The sequence below is a fragment of the Anopheles ziemanni genome, unplaced genomic scaffold (genome assembly GCF_943734765.1).
Source record: "Anopheles ziemanni unplaced genomic scaffold, idAnoZiCoDA_A2_x.2 U_75, whole genome shotgun sequence".
Lineage (NCBI taxonomy): Eukaryota > Metazoa > Arthropoda > Insecta > Diptera > Culicidae > Anopheles > Anopheles ziemanni.
In genome coordinates, this window is record NW_026689947.1 from 1 (window position 1) to 5,889 (window position 5,889).

Consider the following 5,889-nt stretch of genomic DNA (forward strand, 5'->3'; position numbering starts at 1 on the left):
CACCTTAAGCACCTTCTAAACACCATTTTGCATCGTCTCATTCTCTTTAAAGTCACTTAAGCACCTTCTAAACACCATTTTGCATCGTCCTCATTCTCTTTAAAAGTCACTTTAAGCACCTTCTAAACCTCATTTGCATCGTCTCATTCTCTTTAAAGTCACCTTAAGCACCTTCTAAACACCATTTTGCATCGTCTCATTCTCTTTAAAGTCACTTTAAGCACCTTCTAAACACCATTTTGCATCGTCCTCATTCTCTTTAAAGTCACCTTAAGCACCTTCTAAACTCATTTTGCATCGTCTCATTCTCTTTAAAGTCACTTTAAGCACCTTCTAAAACACCATTTGCATCGTCTCATTCTCTTTAAAGTCACTTTAAGCACCTTCTAAACCTCATTTGCATCGTCTCATTCTCTTTAAAGTCACCTTAAGCACCTTCTAAACCTCATTTTGCATCGTCTCATTCTCTTTAAAGTCACCTTAAGCACCTTCTAAACACCATTTTGCATCGTCTCATTCTCTTAAAGTCACTTAAGCACCTTCTAAACACCATTTTGCATCGTCTCATTCTCTTTAAAGTCACCTTAAGCACCTTCTAAACACCATTTTGCATCGTCTCATTCTCTTTAAAGTCACCTTAAGCACCTTCTAAACCTCATTTTGCATCGTCTCATTCTCTTTAAAGTCACCTTAAGCACCTTCTAAACCTCATTTTGCATCGTCTCATTCTCTTTAAAGTCACTTTAAGCACCTTCTAAACACCATTTTGCATCGTCTCATTCTCTTTAAAGTCACCTTAAGCACCTTCTAAACACCATTTCTGCATCGTCTCATTCTCTTTAAAGTCACCTTAAGCACCTTCTTAAACCTCATTTTGCATCGTCTCATTCTCTTTAAAGTCACTTTAAGCACCTTCTAAACCTCATTTTGCATCGTCTCATTCTCTTTAAAGTCACCTTAAGCACCTTCTAAACACCATTTTGCATCGTCTCATTCTCTTTAAAGTCACTTTAAGCACCTTCTAAACACCATTTTGCATCGTCTCATTCTCTTTAAAGTCACCTTAAGCACCTTCTAAACCTCAATTTGCATCGTCTCATTCTCTTTAAAGTCACCTTAAGCACCTTCTAAACCTCATTTTGCATCGTCTCATTCTCTTTAAAGTCACTTAAGCACCTTCTAAACCTCATTTTGCATCGTCTCATTCTCTTTATAGTCACTTTAAGCACCTTCTAAACTCATTTTGCATCGTCTCATTCTCTTTAAAGTCACCTTAAGCACCTTCTAAACACCATTTTGCATCGTCTCATTCTCTTTAAAGTCACCTTAAGCACCTTCTAAACACCATTTTGCATCGTCTCATTCTCTTTAAAGTCACCTTAAGCACCTTCTAAACACCATTTTGCATCGTCTCATTCTCTTTAAAGTCACCATAAGCACCTTCTAAACACCATTTTGGATCGTCTCATTCTCTTTAAAGTCACCTTAAGCACCTTCTAAACCTCATTTTGCATCGTCTCATTCTCTTTAAAGTCACCTTAAGCACCTTCTAAACCTCATTTTGCATCGTCTCATTCTCTTTAAAGTCACTTTAAGCACCTTCTAAACCTCATTTTGCATCGTCCTCATTCTCTTTAAAGTCACTTTAAGCACCTTCTAAACACCATTTTGCATCGTCTCATTCTCTTAAAGTCACCTTAAGCACCTTCTAAACACCATTTTGCATCGTCTCATTCTCTTTAAAGTCACCTTAAGCACCTTCTAAACACCATTTTGCATCGTCTCATTCTCTTTAAAGTCACCTTAAGCACCTTCTAAACACCATTTTGCATCGTCTCTAAACACCATTTTGCATCGTCTCATTCTCTTTAAAGTCACCTTAAGCACCTTCTAAACCTCATTTTGCATCGTCTCATTCTCTTTAAAGTCACTTTAAGCACCTTCTAAACCTCATTTTGCATCGTCCTCATTCTCTTTAAAGTCACCTTAAGCACCTTCTAAACCTCATTTTGCATCGTCTCATTCTCTTTAAAGTCACCTTAAGCACCATTTTGCATCGTCTCATTCTCTTTAAAGTCACCTTAAGCACCTTCTAAACCTCATTTTGCATCGTCTCATTCTCTTTAAAGTCACCTTAAGCACCTTCTAAACACCATTTTGCATCGTCTCATTCTCTTTAAAGTCACCTTAAGCACCTTCTAAACACCATTTTGCATCGTCTCATTCTCTTTAAAGTCACTTTAAGCACCTTCTAAACCTCATTTTGCATCGTCTCACTCTCTTCAAAGTCACCTTAAGCACCTTCTAAACCTCATTTTGCATCGTCTCATTCTCTTTAAAGTCACCTTAAGCACCTTCTAAACACCATTTTGCATCGTCTCATTCTCTTTAAAGTCACCTTAAGCACCTTCCAAACACCATTTTGCATCGTCTCATTCTCTTTAAAGTCACTTTAAGCACCTTCTAAACACCATTTTGCATCGTCTCATTCTCTTTAAAGTCACCTTAAGCACCTTCTAAACCTCATTTTGCATCGTCTCATTCTCTTTAAAGTCACCTTAAGCACCTTCTAAACCTCATTTTGCATCGTCTCATTCTCTTTAAAGTCACCTTAAGCACCTTCTAAACACCATTTTGCATCGTCTCATTCTCTTTAAAGTCACCTTAAGCACCTTCTAAACCTCATTTTGCATCGTCTCATTCTCTTTAAAGTCACCTTAAGCACCTTCTAAACCTCATTTTGCGTCGTCTCATTCTCTTTAAAGTCACTTTAAGCACCTTCTAAACCTCATTTTGCATCGTCTCATTCTCTTTAAAGTCACTTTAAGCACCTTCTAAACACCATTTTGCATCGTCTCATTCTCTTTAAAGTCACCTTAAGCACCTTCTAAACACCATTTTGCATCGTCTCATTCTCTTTAAAGTCACTTTAAGCACCTTCTAAACACCATTTTGCATCGTCTCATTCTCTTTAAAGTCACCTTAAGCACCTTCTAAACACCATTTTGCATCGTCTCATTCTCTTTAAAGTCACCTTAAGCACCTTCTAAACCTCATTTTGCATCGTCTCATTCTCTTTAAAGTCACCTTAAGCACCTTCTAAACACCATTTTGCATCGTCTCATTCTCTTTAAAGTCACTTTAAGCACCTTCTAAACCTCATTTTGCATCGTCTCATTCTCTTTAAAGTCACCTTAAGCACCTTCTAAACACCATTTTGCATCGTCTCATTCTCTTTAAAGTCACCTTAAGCACCTTCTAAACCTCATTTTGCATCGTCTCATTCTCTTTAAAGTCACCTTAAGCACCTTCTAAACCTCATTTTGCATCGTCTCATTCTCTTTAAAGTCACTTTAAGCACCTTCTAAACCTCATTTTGCATCGTCTCATTCTCTTTAAAGTCACCTTAAGCACCTTCTAAACCTCATTTTGCATCGTCTCATTCTCTTTAAAGTCACCTTAAGCACCTTCTAAACCTCATTTTGCATCGTCTCATTCTCTTTAAAGTCACCTTAAGCACCTTCTAAACCTCATTTTGCATCGTCTCATTCTCTTTAAAGTCACCTTAAGCACCTTCTAAACACCATTTTGCATCGTCTCATTCTCTTTAAAGTTCACCTTAAGCACCTTCTAAACACCATTTTGCATCGTCTCATTCTCTTTAAAGTCACCTTAAGCACCTTCTAAACCTCATTTTGCATCGTCTCATTCTCTTTAAAGTCACCTTAAGCACCTTCTAAACACCATTTTGCATCGTCTCATTCTCTTTAAAGTCACCTTAAGCACCTTCTAAACCTCATTTTGCATCGTCTCATTCTCTTTAAAGTCACTTTAAGCACCTTCTAAACACCATTTTGCATCGTCTCATTCTCTTTAAAGTCACCTTAAGCACCTTCTAAACACCATTTTGCATCGTCTCATTCTCTTTAAAGTCACCTTAAGCACCTTCTAAACACCATTTTGCATCGTCTCATTCTCTTTAAAGTCACCTTAAGCACCTTCTAAACACCATTTTGCATCGTCTCATTCTCTTTAAAGTCACCTTAAGCACCTTCTAAACCTCATTTTGCATCGTCTCATTCTCTTTAAAGTCACCTTAAGCACCTTCTAAACCTCATTTTGCATCGTCTCATTCTCTTTAAAGTCACTTTAAGCACCTTCTAAACCTCATTTTGCATCGTCTCATTCTCTTTAAAGTCACTTTAAGCACCTTCTAAACCTCATTTTGCATCGTCTCATTCTCTTTAAAGTCACCTTAAGCACCTTCTAAACACCATTTTGCATCGTCTCATTCTCTTTAAAGTCACCTTAAGCACCTTCTAAACACCATTTTGCATCGTCTCATTCTCTTTAAAGTCACCTTAAGCACCTTCTAAACCTCATTTTGCATCGTCTCATTCTCTTTAAAGTCACCTTAAGCACCTTCTAAACACCATTTTGCATCGTCTCATTCTCTTTAAAGTCACCTTAAGCACCTTCTAAACACCATTTTGCATCGTCTCATTCTCTTTAAAGTCACCTTAAGCACCTTCTAAACCTCATTTTGCATCGTCTCATTCTCTTTAAGTCACTTTAAGCACCTTCTAAACACCATTTTGCATCGTCTCATTCTCTTTAAAGTCACCTTAAGCACCTTCTAAACACCATTTTGCATCGTCTCATTCTCTTTAAAGTCACCTTAAGCACCTTCTAAACACCATTTTGCATCGTCTCATTCTCTTTAAAGTCACCTTAAGCACCTTCTAAACCTCATTTTGCATCGTCTCATTCTCTTTAAAGTCACTTTAAGCACCTTCTAAACCTCATTTTGCATCGTCTCATTCTCTTTAAAGTCACCTTAAGCACCTTCTAAACCTCATTTTGCATCGTCTCATTCTCTTTAAAGTCACTTTAAGCACCTTCTAAACCTCATTTTGCATCGTCTCATTCTCTTTAAAGTCACTTTAAGCACCTTCTAAACCTCATTTTGCATCGTCTCATTCTCTTTAAAGTCACCTTAAGCACCTTCTAAACACCATTTTGCATCGTCTCATTCTCTTTAAAGTCACCTTAAGCACCTTCTAAACACCATTTTGCATCGTCTCATTCTCTTTAAAGTCACCTTAAGCACCTTCTAAACACCATTTTGCATCGTCTCATTCTCTTTAAAGTCACCTTAAGCACCTTCTAAACACCATTTTGCATCGTCTCATTCTCTTTAAAGTCACCTTAAGCACCTTCTAAACACCATTTTGCATCGTCTCATTCTCTTTAAAGTCACTTTAAGCACCTTCTAAACCTCATTTTGCATCGTCTCATTCTCTTTAAAGTCACTTTAAGCACCTTCTAAACCTCATTTTGCATCGTCTCATTCTCTTTAAAGTCACCTTAAGCACCTTCTAAACCTCATTTTGCATCGTCTCATTCTCTTTAAAGTCACTTTAAGCACCTTCTAAACCTCATTTTGCATCGTCTCATTCTCTTTAAAGTCACCTTAAGCACCTTCTAAACCTCATTTTGCATCGTCTCATTCTCTTTAAAGTCACTTTAAGCACCTTCTAAACCTCATTTTGCATCGTCTCATTCTCTTTAAAGTCACCTTAAGCACCTTCTAAACACCATTTTGCATCGTCTCATTCTCTTTAAAGTCACTTTAAGCACCTTCTAAACACCATTTTGCATCGTCTCATTCTCTTTAAAGTCACTTTAAGCACCTTCTAAACACCATTTTGCATCGTCTCATTCTCTTTAAAGTCACCTTAAGCACCTTCTAAACACCATTTTGCATCGTCTCATTCTCTTTAAAGTCACCTTAAGCACCTTCTAAACCTCATTTTGCATCGTCTCATTCTCTTTAAAGTCACCTTAAGCACCTTCTAAACCTCATTTTGCATCGTCTCATTCTCTTTA